Source organism: Bubalus bubalis, chromosome 6 (assembly GCF_019923935.1).
Source record: "Bubalus bubalis isolate 160015118507 breed Murrah chromosome 6, NDDB_SH_1, whole genome shotgun sequence".
NCBI lineage: Eukaryota > Metazoa > Chordata > Mammalia > Artiodactyla > Bovidae > Bubalus > Bubalus bubalis.
The window spans coordinates 55,318,431-55,335,802 of record NC_059162.1 but is presented as its reverse complement, the minus strand read 5'-3'; positions in this window follow the sequence as shown (position 1 = coordinate 55,335,802).

The following is a 17,372-nucleotide window of genomic DNA, read 5'->3' as shown; positions in this document are numbered from 1 at the left end:
TTAGTGCATTCATTAAAATTCTACATCACATCCCAATAGGATCTTTCTGGAATTTGACCAAATAATTCTAAAATTGATTTGAAAGTATAAACAGACTTGTGGATTCAGAGGGTGGGGAGAGGAGAGGGTGGGACAAATTGAGTAGCATTGAAACATACGTATTACCATATGTAAAATTAGGTAGCCGGTAGAAATTTGCTGTATGACACAGAGAGCTCAAATCTGGTGCCCTGCGACAACCTAGAGGAATGGGATGAGATGGGAGGGAGGTTCAAGAGGGAGGGGACATACATATACTTATGGCTGATTCATGATATATGGCAGAAACCAACACAGTATTGAAAAATAAATAAATATATTTAAATTGAAAGTATAAACAGAAGAGTAATAATTGCTTTCAAGAGGGAGGGATTACTTTTAACAAAATATTAAAACACATAAAACTAACTACAACTTAATGGCAAGTATAAGAAAAAGGCAAATGAGTAGAAAAGAATAGACCACTCAAAATACACCGCATTATCCATATGTACTCAGGGACTTCCCTGGTGGCTCAAACGGTAAAGCGTCTGCCTACAAGTGCAGGAGACCTGGGTTCGATCCCTGGGTCAGGAAGATCCTCTGGAGAAGGAAATGGCAACCTACTCCAGTACTCTTGCCTGGAAAATCCCATGGAGAGAGAAGCGTAGTAGGCTACAGTCCATGGGGTTGCAAAGAGTCGGACACAACTGAGCGACATCACTTCACTTCACTTCATATGACAAAACAGAAGAGAGATAAGATTTCAATCAAAAGTAATCATAATATGTCTATAAGTTTATAATTTAGTCTATTTTAAGCCTCTCAAAAGAGAAGGAATTCCTAACCCAAAATCAATTAGAAAAGAGAAAAGGAACAGAAGGGAGAGAAAAAAGTAACAGAAAGTTTTCTAAACTAAAAGAATTAATTAAAAAGAAGGAGGAGGAGAAAGAAAGAAAAATTATAGCAAAGTAAAAGATTTGACTATGCAAAAAGTAAAAATAGTACCAGAAAATTTTAAAGCAGGATTAAAAGATAAGCAATATGTTAGGAGAAAATATTTGTAGAGAACACATCAATTCAAAGGTATACCATCTTTATTTCATACAAAGTTCATATGAAGTGATACACATCCCTTAAGCTAGATAGGTGCCACACTGCTGAGGCTAAATTCAAATGCTGAAAGGGTCCCAGGTGAATAGAGGAGGCAAGTGAAGAGGGCAGCCAGCCATGAAGAGCACATGAGCAACAATGGGAGACTGGAGGTAGTAGGGGGCATTCTAAGCAGTGTTCTCATGCTGGAGTGGAATGTGAACCTGTATCCCCAGATCTGCTTTTTTTCAGGAGAAACCAAACATTTAGATCTTTTTTTAATGCTGGCAAAAATTATCAACAATATGCTGACAAAAGAGAGCTTGCATAGTTAGCTACATGCCATATAATCCACCAGTTTACAGTCACTAACTGGCATGAATAGACAATGAGAAAATACTATTAGTAAACAAACACTATTAGCATTGATTGTGAGTTAGTCATATGGCTCTCATCTATATGGGGACTCTTCAGGATATAGGAAATTTCCAAAAAGCAAGCAGCAGTTAAAGCAGCATCGTGCTGTTTATTTCTAATACTCACTGGCTCAGCAACTCACTGTGGGGTCTACCCTGTGCCCAGCCATCAGCAGTCCTACACTGTAGCTATCCTGAATTACATGCAGTTACCCAAACACTTGCATTCTTTTGTTCCTGCTGTTGCTTCCTCCTGGAATGTTCTCTATTGTTGATAAAGAAAATCTTATTTACTCTTTAAAGCTTAGTTCAAACATTACTCCACTGTAAAACCAAAGGCAGAATTAAGCATAAAATCAACACATCTGTTGAGTACCTGCACAGTGTCAGGCAGTGGGAACTATAGCAGCAAAAAAGAGAGAATCATTTCTGCCTTCATGGAGTTTATACTCTGCCTTCCCACAGCACTTAGCTCCTGTCATGGCTCTTAATGTGCTCAAATTTATAATTATTAGAGTAATGAGAGGTTGTTTACTTCCCTTGCTGGACTCTAAGCCCCTAGAAAGAATGAATGTGTCTCCCCATAAAAGCAGCTTTTCCAGTCGTGCATACCTTTTTCTCCCTACAATTTCAGGGTTTGTAAATTGTTTGGGTATAAAATAGACATTTGGGCTTCCCAGGTGGTGCTAGTGGTAAAGAACCCACCTGCCACTGCAGGTGACATAAGAGACACAGGTTCGATCCCTAGGTGGAGAAGATCCCCTGGAGGAGGAAATGGCAATCCCTTCCAGTATTCTTGCCTGGAGAATCCCCTGGACAGAGGAGCTTGGTGGTCTATGGTCTATGGGGTCACAAAGAGTCAACCACTACTGAAGCGACTTAGAATGCATGCACATATAATAGACATTCAGTATATTCTATCCTGAGAGGTGAACTATCCTGTTATAAAAGATCACCATGACAATGGAGTCTTAAACTTTCTGTGGGTAAATTTTTTAAGTTATTTAGAAGTCAAAACTATTCATCACAATTTCCCAGTACTTAGTGCCACACTGCTGCATTCTGCTTTCCCTAAAAAAGTGACAAAACACTGAAACATTAATCAATCCAGATATCTGCTAATCACTCTTACAGTTAATTTGAGCAACAGAAAAAGGAGTCGGTATTCTTAAATTATCAGAGACATATTAGCATAGAAACACAATACAAATTCGTTTCAACATCTGGAGTTCTGTGCAGTAACTACACCTAAAACACAAGTATATTGGTCATGTCCTCTTAAAAAAACTGCCAATTCATTTCTTCTTGGTATCAGGTCACAAGAGATTTCTATCACAGGGTTATCCTGAGTCACCATGTCTAAGGTCCACAGTTTTGGCTAGAAAATAAGGGAAGTGTTCATTATCAAGATAGGAAATAAGAGGCAGAATTCAGAATATATTTAGTGCCACTCTGGCTTGGGGCTCCCTAGTGTATTTTGTAAGGGGGAGTTATGTGACTCTCCCTGGGTCTATCTTCCTCTATGGACCAAAAGTTCTCTGAAAGTGAGAAGACACAGAACATGTATCTTTTAGGACAATGACTTGTATTTGATGGGTGTGCAGTGAAGGTTCTCTCATTGTTTGAATATGTATTATATTTCATCATATAAAACTTAATATGAACAATTTGCATTTGAGATTATGCAATGCCAACATTTGGTCTTCCCAGGTGGCACAGTGGTAAAGAAACCTGAAGGAGGCTCAAAAGATGTGGGTTCGATCCTTGCCTCAGGAAGATCCCCTGAAGAAGGAAATGGCAACCCACTCCAGTGTTGTGACCCCATGGACTGCAGCACACCAGGCTTCCCTGTCCTTCACCATCTCCCAGAGCTTGCTCAAACTCATGTCCATTGAGTTGGTGATGCCATCAAACCATCTCATCCTCTGTCGAGCTCTTCTCTTCCTGTTGTCAATTCTTCCCAACATCAGGGTCTTTTCTAACAAATCGGTTCTTCATATCAGGTGGCCGAAGCATTGGAGCTTCAGCTTCATCATCAGTCCTTCCAATGAATATTCAGGATTAATTTCCTTTAGGATTGACTGGTTTTATCTCCTTGAAGTCCAAGGGACTCTCAAGAGTCTTCTCCAACACCACACTTCAAAGGCATCAATTTTTCGGCATTCAGCCTTCTTTATGATCCAACTCTCACATCTATACATGAATACTGGAAAAATCACAGCCGACCTTTGTCAGCAAAGTAATGTCTCTGCTTTTTAATATGCTGTCTAGGTTGGTCATAGCTCTTCTTCCAAGAAGCAAGCATCTTTTAATTTCGCAGCTGCAGTCACCAACTGCAGTGATTTTGGAGCCCAAGAAAATAAAGTCTCTCATTGTTTCCATTGTTTCCCCATCTCAGATCATGAACTGCAGTATTCTTGACTGGAAAATTCCATGGACAGAGGAGCCTGGCAGGCTCCAGTCCTTGGGATTGCAAAGAATAGGACACGACTGAGTACACAGCACAATGCGAACATTACCACGTTTTCATTGTTTGACTTTTAAATCATCTGCATTTTATTTGTAATGCCCAGTATAAAATATAGAAATGAGTGGAAGAGAGAAGACAGAGGACCTAATCAAACAGTGAGAAAGCCAGTAAATGTGTCCCTCTCTCAGGCTAGAGTCTATTTACAGATCATCAGTGAAAGATTAAAACTGATATGCCACAGATATCTCATAGTGAATACTAGAATCACCCAGCGCCACAAAAATATCCAAGTTATTTATGCTAAGATATTGACTGAATGCAATAAATCATCCTTAAATACAATCATTCAAAGATAGGAATTGGCTCATTGTTGGGAGCGATAATCATTTGTATAGACATTGTTCAATCATTCATTTATAAAATGTTTTTGAGAGTCGATAGTGTAGAAAGGTGAGTCATCACTGAGAACATCAGATGTGGTTGCTATCCCCAAAAGCCTACAGTCTGAAGGAGGAGAAAAGATAGACATAACTGGAGTATCAGATGCTCATGTTAACCAGAGTTACATATAGAGTTGCTGACTTGGAGGTATTTACAAAGTACTATTCACATTTGTTTCTCTACATTTCTGTGCTAGAAGGTCATGTCAGAAAAACAACAAATGCTTCATACAGTCATGAAGTGTTACGGTTTGAAGAATTCATAGAAGTCATGTGCATGCATGCTCAGTCGCTAAGTCATGTCCAACTCTCTGTGATACCATGGACTGTAGCACAATAGGATCCTCTGATCATGAAATTCTCCAAGCAAGAATACTGGAGTGGGTTACCATTTCCTTCTCTAGGAGATCTTCCTGACCCAGGGATCGAACCTGCATCTCCTGCATTAGCAAGTGGACTCTTTACCACTGAGCCACCTGGGAAGCAGAAGTCATGTAGTTACTTTCTTTCTTTACATATTAAAAAATAAATTCCATAGCAGCTAAGTGCATTGTTCAAAATTATCCATAACAAAGCAACACATCTTAGACAGAAACATAAGTTTTTAGCCCCTTTGTTTTTCTACTAACACCACACTGAGCTGTCTTTAAGAGAAGTAAGGTATTACATTTATACTGGAAAATACAGATTGCTTCTAATATTAACATGCCCAACTATGTACGCTCTTGTCTTTCAATTGACTTTTAGCAATTCTAGCTCAGCTATAGTCTAGTGACCCCCTACAACAAAATGCTCATCTCTTTATACATATTTTATAATTTGTTTTAAGTTGTACTTTACAAGGTGTCTAAGTTTTTCTTTGGTATCCTGATTTTAGTTAATAGCAGAAAACAACAACAAGAGCAAAAATATAAAATAACAGTCCTTGATCTAGACCTGTTTAGTGTACCAAAGAAAAAATGCATCAGGGCTGCAGGCACATGAAAACATGTCAATCAGATGTAATTGCTCTCCAAGAGAAACACTTTTCAGGCAAGTAAAAAAGAACTCATCCTGAACACAAGGCTTTGTAGCAGCAACTAATCTACTAATGACAAGCTCAGTTTGTTATTCCCAAACTCGTTGTTCAAGATTCAACATTTGAATCATGACAGAAAAGGACAACCTGACCAAGTCAAAGCTCTTTAACAATTACAAAAATGATATGTGCAGACATTTATAGATTATGTATTTATATACTGTATAGAAAGATTATATGTGTGTGTATATATATTACAATGATATTTTATTATATCATTAATAATTGCTGAGAATCAAAGTAGCTTTTAAGTACTTGATGGTTACTTATACCAGTGCCAACAAATATCTGAACTGTAGCACATTTAAAAAAAAAAAGCTTTTGCTTTTTTGCACAATTACTCTTAAGGACATTCAATAGGCCAGATTCTGCCTGAAGACAGTAAAGCTCACATCCCAGGGGGTAGTATTTGAAGGCTATATTTGGCTGGATGCATATAAAGATACCTTTAAAACTCTTTCAATATCTTTTTCCATTATTGCAGAGTCTGCTTAAATGGAAACTTAATAATCCTTGTAACAAAGGACAACTGCTAACTCCAAAAAGAAGGTGGTGGCCTCTATTTTTGCTTGCTTGCATTCATTACTCAAAAACTGAGATGTCATATTTTTTTAGCACCAGAGTTGGGATATTCACTAACTAAAAGACATAAAAGTTATAGAAAATACAACAAATAATGGAAAACAACAACAACAAATCTTATAGTAAGCCTGAGCCGAGAACTCCATTGTAATCCCAATCTAAATTTACTAAAATTGGATGCCACCCATTAAGATACTGTCATTCTCTCTCTGGATGCCATATTCAGGACAACCCACAAACTATTTGTGTACAAAACCCATCTGAAGTTTCAAAATAACAGATTTTCAGTCAGGTGGGCAGGCAGGATTGTAGGATATGGTATTTTCTTCTCTCTGCCCATCAGATGCCTCAGTTCATAAGAGAAGAAACCTGAAGCTGAACAGCTGGTGCCTAATCTGTTCAGCGTCTACAAGCTCTTCCCGACAGTGCAAAAATGGCTATCACGTAGTTCCTGATTTGGGGTAAAGATCAGCCGTGTTTCGTTAGTGGTTATGATTGTGGTGGCATTTACAGGTAGAGTTAGACTCCACCCCTCGCTTTCCTCTTCATGTACTCAGGCCATAGGATGTCTCTGCAGGTAACTTCCAGGTTGTAAGTGCAGTTTCTAAGGGGAAGAGCAGCAGCTTTGCCATGTGGACTGTTGGTAAGAGCATTTGGTTGGTACGGTAGACACTGTGATGAATCACCCAGATGCTCCTTGCAGGAAGGACTTGTTACATCAACTTCTGAGATCACTGTTAGCTCCTCTGGAGCCTACTTAGTCTTAGAGAGCCACCACCCTCTCCCCCCAAGGTCACTCATCTTCCCAGGGCAGCCCCCATCAGACAACTTATTAATGGAGCAGTGTAAAAGCATGGTCATCTCAGCCCACCTCAGGAAAACTCTGAAGGCTCATTTTAGTTCCAGAACTCCCAAGGAGTCAGCCTAGACTGTCCTTGTACTTGCATCACAGCTCAACTTTGTCCTCTCTGCACACCTGCTTCCTAGATTTCCCTTCCACGGGTGTGGATTCACAGGCATTTGTTAATAAACATTTCTGCACACTGAATCTTGACTGAGATGTTGCTTCCTGGGGAACACAGTCTGAGACAGTAGGGCTCTGATCTTCCATTCCAGATTCCACGAAGTGGGACTCTCTGTTCAGTTTTCAGCTCTAAGAGTCCTGAGGCAGCTTCATTTACCAGAGAAGTTCTGCCCTTGGATGTGACTGTGCACACTATGCTGCTGCTGCTGCTGCTGCTGCTAAGTCGCTTCAGTCGTGTCCGACTCTGTGCGACCCCATAGACGGCAGCCCACCAGGCTCTGCCGTCCCTGGGATTCTCCAGGCAAGAACACTGGAGTGTTTGCCATTGCCTTCTCCATTGTGTGAAAGTGCAAAGTGAAAGTGAAGTCGCTCAGTCGTGTCCGACTTGTAGCGACCCCATGGACTGCAGCCTACCAGGCTCCTCCATCCATGGGATTTTCTAGGCAAGAGTACTGGAGTGGCTTGAGCTATTAATAAAAATGTATCTCATTTCCCTATTGGATGCTGCCATCATGTCAGAACCTACTTGTCATCGGAGCAGATTAGAAGTGGCAATAAAATTTAAGTATCAAAATCCCACTCAATATCCCTAATAAGGCCTACTCCTGAAGTCAACTGGAAATAAACACCATGAGAATCCAGGAATGTCAAGCCTTCATCTTGAAATCATTTAAATTTGCCCTCTTGAGATTCATCATTTCCATGACAACTATAAAGGAGAAAAGTTACCTAATAGTTTGCAAAATGCAGAAAAGCTGTGAAGACTGAGAAATTTAATACATTTAATTAGTTAAATTAAATTAAGGTAAACTTTCTTTGCTATTTAATAAATGGAAAGAATATAGATATGAAAGAATATCTTTCCTTCCCAGTCCCAACAAAAAGGAAGAAGACCAATCCTCAGGGAAATCTTCATTTGACTAGTTGGAACGTCATGAGAACTTTCAAATTTCAATGCATACTCCATGGCCAGCATTTGTCAGTAGGGGCAAATGATACAAAATAAATGCACATTTCAAATGCATATATCCATGGTCTGATATTTAAGTACCTTATTACCTTTGTGTTGCTGAAGAAAGTTTAACCATTAGATTTATGAATTCTACCTACCTGAAAATAAAAGATTATATTCCCTTTACTTTGCTGTTGTTGCTCAGTCACTAAGTCATAACCGACTCTGCCACCCCACGGACTGCAGCACACCAGGCTTCCGTGTCCTTCTCTCTCTCCCTGAGTTTGCTCAAACGCATGTCCATTGAGTCAGTGATGCCATCCAACCATCTCGTCCTCTGTCCCCTCTTTCTTCTTTTGCCTTCAACTTTTCCCAGAATCAGGGTCTTTTCCAACGAGTCAGCTCTTCACATCAGGTGGCCAAAGTACTGGAGCTTCAGCTTCAGCATCACTCCTTCCAATGAATAGTCAGGATTTATTTCCTTTAGGATTGACTGTTTTGATATTTTTGCAGTACAAGGGACTCTCAAGAGTCTTCTCTAGCACCAGAATTCAAAAGCATCAATTCTTCAGCACTCAGCCTTCTTTATGTTCTAATTCTCATGTCCATAGATGATTACTAGAAAAACCATAACTTTGACTATACAGATCTTTGTCAGCAAAGTGATGTCTTTGCTTTTTAAAACACTGTCTAGGTTTGTCATAGCTTTCCTTCTAAGGAGCAAAGTGTCTTTTAATTTCATGGCTGCAGTTACTGTCCACAGTGATTTCAGAGCTCAAGAAAATAAAATATGTCAGTTTCCACTTTTTCCCCTTCTATTTGCTGTGAATTGATGGGACCGGATGCCATGATCTTAGTTTTCTGAATGTTGAGTTTTAAACCAGTTTTTTTTCACTCTCCTCTTATATCTGCTATTTTGATCTGGTTGATATGAAATTTCAACGTATAGCATTCCTATGCTTTTATTAAATATAAACTTACAGGATTATATATATAAACATTAACTTGACATTCTTGCTAAAACTTTAAACTGAAAGTGTTTGCTGAACAAACAAACACAAAGGGCTTATACTGCTATAAAAGTAAATTATTTTTTAACTTCTTTTAGGTCATTTGTAAAGCTTCTTTTAGTTTATAATACTAGAATTGAAGAAAAATGTCTCAGATTGAAAAAGCCCCTGAATAGGTATAAAAAACAAATTCTGGGAAAAATGTTTTCAATTTTAAATTCTATAACTCAAGTAAGCTATTATCAAATTTGAAAGAAGAATAAAGACACTTCTCAATGTATAAGCATTCAGAAATTTTCTGTCTCATATGTTCCTTTTCAAGAAAATTACTTAAGGATATATCCAAGAAAAATGAGGAAATATACAAAAAACAGGAAATCCAGAAAAGAAACAGTTCCAACCAAGGAAAGCAGGCAAAATAAGTCTGAGAATGATGCCTACACATGAACCCATCCAGCCTAAAAAAAGACAGAAAACTCTGTAGAGTATCTTAGAAAAAGAAGGAGGATTGACAGAGAGAGAGAGATTAATTTAAGGGGACTGGAGGAGAAAAATCAAAGAATGAAAAGAAATAATATAACAATTCAGGATATGTGCCAACTAGTAGCCTTCCAAATATGAAACAAAGTAAGACGACAATCGACAGTACTCAAAAAAAAGATTCAATTTATAATTAATGCAAGGAAGAATTCTCTTCTTGTGGCCCAGGTACTTCTCATATTCATTTGGTATTCTAGAGAAGGAAATTTAACACCCTAATTGAGCCAAAATTAAACAATGGGCATAGTCATGCAAATACTATTCACTCCTTTTCAACAAAGAGTGGAATATTTGTTTGTAAATGTAGGACAGAATATGTCATTAACAGTCTTAATGTAAAAATAAAGTGAAGCTGACAGAGAATGTTATGTGGAAGAAGGAAGAAGGTGACAAGGGTAGGAATAATAATACTTTCTTGTTAGAAATTTGGAAGTCAAGAGATAATAAAGGAAATTGAAACAAGAAATAATGTTTAAGGATATTATTTAAAGTTACAAAGATAATGTAAGAACTAAAAATTATATAAATGTCATGTATTTGGAGGAAGAGAGGTAGTATAAATGAACCAGATCTTCATCTTTCATTTCAAAGAGCTAATAGATATTGCCAAGCATATGGAGTCTGAAACAGAAGTAAAAATACACTCTCTAGTCATTTGAAGAAATATTTGTATTATTTACTGTCACGTGTATATATTTGATACAAGTAATTTAAAAATGAATACAAGTGTTAAATTCCAGAGGAAGAAAGGTGTGTATTTTTTTAATTAATTTTTCTTGTTGTTGCTTTATGATGTGTTAGTTACTGCTGTACAGCAAAATGAATGAGCTATACGTCTACATATATCCCCTGTTTTCTGGATTTCCTTCCAATTAGGTCAACACAGAGCACTGAGTAGAGTTTCCTCTGCTATCCAGTAGGTTCTCATTAGTTATCTATTATATACACAGTAGTGTATATATGTCAATCGCAATCACCCAATTCATCTCAGTCCCCTACCCCCACCCCCTTAGCCTCCATATCTTTGTTCTCTACGTCTGTGTCTCCATTTCTGCTTTTGGAGAGGTGTGTGTTTTCAGGAGTAGAACTCTCACTCTCTCCCAAGATAGCCCATCTTTGTTTCTACCCTTCCCTTGGTCCGGGTACTCCTTTTAGCTCCACAGCTCTTTAGTGCCTACTCTCAACTCTCTTCTTTGACTTAGAAATCACTTCTAATTGGGAAACTTGTAATGTCACTGCAACTTCCCTGACTTTTTCTAACATTCTGAGCCTCTTCCCTTCACATTTAATAGAATATGATTATGAATGTGATAGCATGACACACACAATTTTTAAAAAGACAAAGTGTCTTGGTGCTTTAAATGATGATAGAATATTTTTTCACTAGCATAAATCAGTCCAAACTCTTTCTTTTTTTTTTTTTTAATTTTATTTTATTTTTAAACTTTACATAATTGTATTAGTTTTGCCAAATATCAAAATGAATCAATTGCAAGTAACAGAAACTACATTCACACTGGCTAAGAAGAAATACTGCCTCCAGGACTCCAGGAATAGTTAAATGACCAAACCACAGGAGTAAGGCCTCAAAAGAGATGGAACCAGGGGACTTCTCTGGTGGTCCAGTGGTTAAGACTCTGTACTCCCAATCCAGAGGGCTGGGTTCGATCCTTGGTCAGGGAACTAAGATCCATGCATACCACATGGCACAACCTAAAAAAATTTTTAATGGGACCTGGAAATTCAGCACTACCAGAATTACCCATCTCCATCGTCATCTGATTTTCTGCATACCACCTTTATCTCCCTCACTGAAGACTAGAGTCAACCACAAATAGGGGCAAGCGTGACAGCAGGCAGCTCTCAGTCCTCACAGCATCCAACTTTACCATAAGAGAGAGACTTTGCCAGCTCAAGTTTTAAAGCTCCTAGGGAAGAACTCATTGGCTGACCTTGGGTAAGGTGCCCAACTCTGGACGAATTAGTTATGATCAGGAAATACTACAACTGGACAGGTTGTAGGACCCCTACTCCCACTGACCAATCAACTGTTGTAAGGAACACAAATTCATGTGAGAACAGCCAGCTCCTACTGGAACTGTGTGGTTAGAATAGAGGAAAGAAACTCAAATGAAGAGAAGTGTGGGGTTCCCTGGTGATCCAGTGGTTAAGAATCAACCTACCAATGCAGGAGACACGGGTTTGATCCCTGGTCCAAGAGGATCCCACATGCCACAGAGCAACTAAGCTCATGAGCCACAACTACTGAACTTGTGCTCTAGATCCTGCCAGTCGCAACTACTGAGCCCATGTGCCACAACTACTAAAGCCCTCATGCCCTAGATCAAGTGCTCCACAACAAGAAAAGCCACCGCAATGAGAAGCTTGGGCACTGCAATGAAGAGTAGCCCTCACTTGCCACAACCAGAGAAAGTCTGTGCTCTGCAACAAAAACCCAGCAAAGCCAATAAATAGACAAATCCTTTTTAAAAAAAAAATAAGAGAAATGTGATTCCAAGGAGTGGGATTCCGTGATAGATGTATTAGAAAGATAAAATAATAAGTGCTTGCTATATAGGAAATAAAACTATTTTAAAGAAATTACCTGGTGCCTAATAATAATGAAAAAATAGTTATCATAGCATTAGGGCTTTGCTCTTGAAAAACAATAGTTAAAACATTAATTCAACTTCACCTTTCAAAAAGGCAGAAGAAGAAGAGGAATGATTATTTATGCTCTTAAAGATTATCTTGAAGAAGAATGATTAAGAAGAAGAATGAATTGAATGAGACAAAGAATGATTATTTATGGTCTTAAAGATTATCTAACTTTTGCCCACAACTCCCCTAAAATAATTTCATTTGAATCTTCTCAAAGCTGACAAGATTTTGTTCTTAGGATATAGATGTAGTTTTAAAACAACTAAGTATCAGTTAGATATATGTGTGAGGACAAATAAGAAAGACAATCAAGCTAAAGATTTTGATTTCAAAACATTTTAGCTTTTAAAAAATAAAATATGTACATCTTTATTCATTCCTCTATTGATGGACATTTAGGCTGCTTCCATGTCCTGCTATTGCAAATAGCGCTACAATGAATATTGGAGTGCATGTGTATTTTTGAATTATGTTTTTCTCAAGATATATGCCCAGGAGTGGGCCATATGGTAGTCTACTTGTAGTTTTTTAAACAACTTTCATATTGTGCCAACTGGTACATATATACAATGGAATATTACTCAGCCACCAAAAAAATGTCATTTGCTGCAACATGGAGGGACTGATTGTTATAACTAATTGTCATACTGATTGAAGTCAGTCAGTCACAGAAAACAAATATCATAGAATGTAGCTTATATGTGGAATCTAAAAAGGGGGTATAAATGAACTTATTTACAAAACAGAAATAGAATCATGGATGTAGAAAGCAAATTTAGGGTTACCAGAGGATAAGGGCAGGGGGTGGGGATAAATTGAGAGATTGGGACTGACATATACACAATACTATATATAAAATAGGTAATTAATAAGAACCTGTTGTATAGTACAGGTAACTCTAGTCAATACTCTGTAATGGCCTATAAGGGAAATGAATCTTTAAAAAGAGTGGATATGAATATGTATAAATTATTCACTTTGTTATGTACCTGAAACTAACCCACTGTAAATCAATTATACTCCAATGAAATTTTTAAAAATAAATAGGTAAGTAAATCTTTAAAACAATACAAGACTACATGATACAACCAGTTTTCCTGTGTGACTCTACAGATAATTCCAAAGAAGGATTACAGAAGTCATATTTGGAACAAGAGATGTATTTTTACACAAGAATGTATCATATGTCTGCCATCAGTCTTGCTCCTCTATGCTGGTATCGATAAACTTTCCTCTATAAAGAGCCAAACAATTAGTTTAGGCTTGTCCTAAACTGTCCTATCTCTATAAGGACTAACCAATGCTGATGTTGCTGCTTAGAGACAGCCATAGTCAGTAAGTACATTAACTGATATGGTTGTGTTGTAATAAAACTTTATTTACAAAACCATACTGTTGGATTTGGCCTACAAGCCATAATTTGCTGACCTATGTTCTATACTAAGCAAATATTTGTTATCTCCATTCCCTCACTCTTCTTCCACATATCCTACCTACTACTTTTATTCTGTTTTAAAGCACAAATGTGATCATATCACAATATTGCTTAAAAACCTTTACTGACAAATTCCAGTTCTCACTTCATTTGAGGTGTTGGCTGAATCCTAAGTTACAAAGGACTGAGAGGTTCAGTAAACAACTTTTGAGTTTGAATACAGTGTCTTACTCTGTGCTTTGTACACCATAAATATTGACAAAACAGATATTTACTCAAGAACCAAAAGACATGACCTTCAACTTTCACATGCTTACTATTATTGGAAAGTATCTAGTATTAGCAAATTAAATGGCATTAAAGCAATCAATCACAAAATAGTGAGTCAAAAAATAGTGAAACACAGGCACTGATGAAATATCAACATCTTTAGGGTTCTTCAGCCTGTTATTCCCTAAGCCTTTATGATTTTAGTTCCATCAACCCCACTGTCAGTTACAAAATAGATTCAATCAATCTTACTAAATTATTTTCCTATGGATCAAGTTCAACTTCCTTGCCTTGTTCCAGAAAGCACGTTATGTCTAGTCTTATCTTTAAACTCCTCAAAACAATGATAGTCATTTATGAACTGAGGTAACAAGCTTTAAACAATATTCATATTTGTGTTTGTAATCTCACACACACAAAAAATCAAGGTATTTTTTACTTTGTAGATATCAATCCTTTTAAAACTATCTCTAGTCTGCTACTCTCACTTGTCACTTGATTTAAATATCTTCTCAAATAACATATTTAAAGAATATTAAATGTATTATTTCTATAGAAATAATACAAACTCATTATGTAAAATTGTAAGCAATATGGAACTTTTTAAAATTTTAAAACTCATTTGATATCTACCACTTAGTAATAAGTATCCTTAATATTCCTAAAATATATGGATTGATGGATAGTGTGATAGGCAAAATAATGACTCCTGAAAGGTGTCCACATATTAACCCTCATTGCCATGTTACCTTACATAGCAAAGGGACTTATAATTAAGGTTATGGACCTTGATATGGGGGAGACTGGGCTTCCAAGGTGGTGCAGTGGTAAAGAACCTGCCTGCCAATTCAGAAGATGCAGGGTATACAGCTTCCATCCCTGGGTCTGGAAGATCCCCTGGAGGAGGAAATGGCAACCTGATCCAGTATTCTTGCCTTGAAAATTCCATGGACAGAGGAGCCTGGTGGGCTACAGTCCATGGCATCTTAAAGGGTCAGACATGACTGAACAACTGAGCGCACACACACACATACATACACACATATGGGGAGAATATTCTGCATTACCTGAGAAACCCAAATTTAATTACAAGCCTTTAAAAGCAGAGAACTTTTTCAGGTTGTAGTCAGAAGTAGAATCAAAGAGATGAAGCGTGAGAATCCAGTTTGCCATTTCCGGCACTGACAATGAAGAAAGAAGGGCATGAGCCGAGGAATGGAGTGGCCTCTGGAAGCTGAGAATGGCCAGATTATAGCCAGCAAGAAAACAAGAACCTCAGTCCTATAAATTCAAAAAACTTAATTCTATCAATAACTCAAAAGAACAAGAAAAAGATTCTCCACTAGAGCATATACAAAGAATCATCTTGATTTTAGCCCAGTAAGATCCATGTTAGACTTCTGACGCATAGAACTGTAGTTCTGGTGACAAAAGAAATTTAACAGAATTAATACATACAGGTAGATAGATGCAGGACTTTTTAAAAAATGAATCATTCTATATATCCCATTTTAGAATAAAAAACTTTATTAAGCTATATGTGCATTTTAAAAAGAGCAAAAATTAAAACAGAAACATTTTCTTACCATAAGATGTGTTTCTAAAAAATAAATTCATCTAATATTTAAAAATTATGAAAAACTGTGAAAATTTGGAAATGGAATGAGCTTTTAAAAAACTATGTTTCTGATTTAGGCAATATCTATCAAATTTGCTATAAAAATAAGTTAGTCTATTCCCACTTCTTCCCATTCCTCTCCCATATCACCAAATTTTATTGCTTACACTATTGATTTTACTATATCAAAGTTAATAATATTTACACTTTGTTCTCTAATCAATAATTCCAATAATTTTGAGTTATTATTTCTAGTTTTAGTGCTTAAAACCAGTCCTTTTTATCATGGATTATTTATTCAGGAGTTTTTAATTTTTATTCAGCTTTTGGTTGGCTGAAATTGCCTAATATGCTTTCAAGAATGATTCATGAGTACTGTATTCTGAGTTCTTGCATATGAGGAATACTTAAAACTTGAAGGATAATGTAGCCGGGTATAAAAAACTTTGATTAAATGTATTTCCTTCAGTAATTTTTAGCTATTGCCCCACTCTTCTCTGGCATTTGATGTTGTTATAGAAAGACTGAGGCTAGCCTAATATTACATTCATATATATTTTTGTTTTTTTATTTTTCTTCTCCTGATAGAAAAGTAATCTTTCTTTATCCCTGCAATCCTCTAGGAAATATATTTTTGTGGATAGTTTTATAGCAATTGTTTTCTAGGACAGGATAAATCTTGTTTATATATTCAGATACTTTTTTCAGAGAATTTATCTGCTATTACATCATTTTTCCTGTTTTTCCCCCTGTTCAATTTTTTTATAGGCTTTCCTAGTTATGCTTACTCATTTATTCATCCCTGCAGTATATTCATTTTATTTTCCATTTCTTTTCCAATCACTGCAAATTCTGTCTTTACTTCCTTCAGTTTATTATTTTTTCTTTGAAGATTAGCATATTTTCCTTGAACTTCCACTGATCTTCCTTTTAAAGAGAGATCAGTGGCCTGAATTTTCTTAAGCCTGAAAATTTTGCCTCTTCCCACTTAATTATTCCTGCAATATTTTTTTCATTTGTCTTCAGGTTATGTTATTGTTCTCTTTTATTTTATAGTTTATGCTTATAGGCCTCATGGATAATTCTGCCATGATTATTACTTATCTTGAAATGTATCCAGCTATTTATGGAAGTATGAAATGAAAAGAGGGTTAAGTCAAAGCAGTCAATGACTTCTATGGGGTATGTGTTTTAAACACTCTCTTAAGAAATCTATTATCATCTGGGGAAAATGGTATGGCTAGGGAGAAGGCAATGGCACCCCACTCCAGTACTCTTGTCTGGAGAATCCCATGGACGGAGGAGCCTAGTGGGCTGCAGTCCATGGGGTCGCGAAGAGTCGGACACAACTGAGCGACTTCCCTTTCACTTTTCACTTTTCACTTTCATGCATTGGAGGAGGAAATGGCAACCCACTCCAGTGTTCTTGCCTGGAGAATCCCAGGGATGGGGGAGCCTGGTGGGCTGCCGTCTATGGGGTTGCACAGAGTCGGACACAACTGAAGTGACTTAGCAGTAGCAGTAGCATAGATAAGTAAAGGAAATCCTTGCTGCTCCTGAACACATTTTCAAAAAATAAAGTACATTTTCAACAATGTTTTAAGGAATATGTTGAAATGATGCCTATAATGAAAAGACATTACGGTTGGTCTGTTCATTGTACAATTAAAATGGCAATGTTCAAAATGTGCTGACCTTTTAAACTTCAAAGCATCCCCTTTCATACCATATCATACCATATCACCTCTCCTTCATACCATATCACT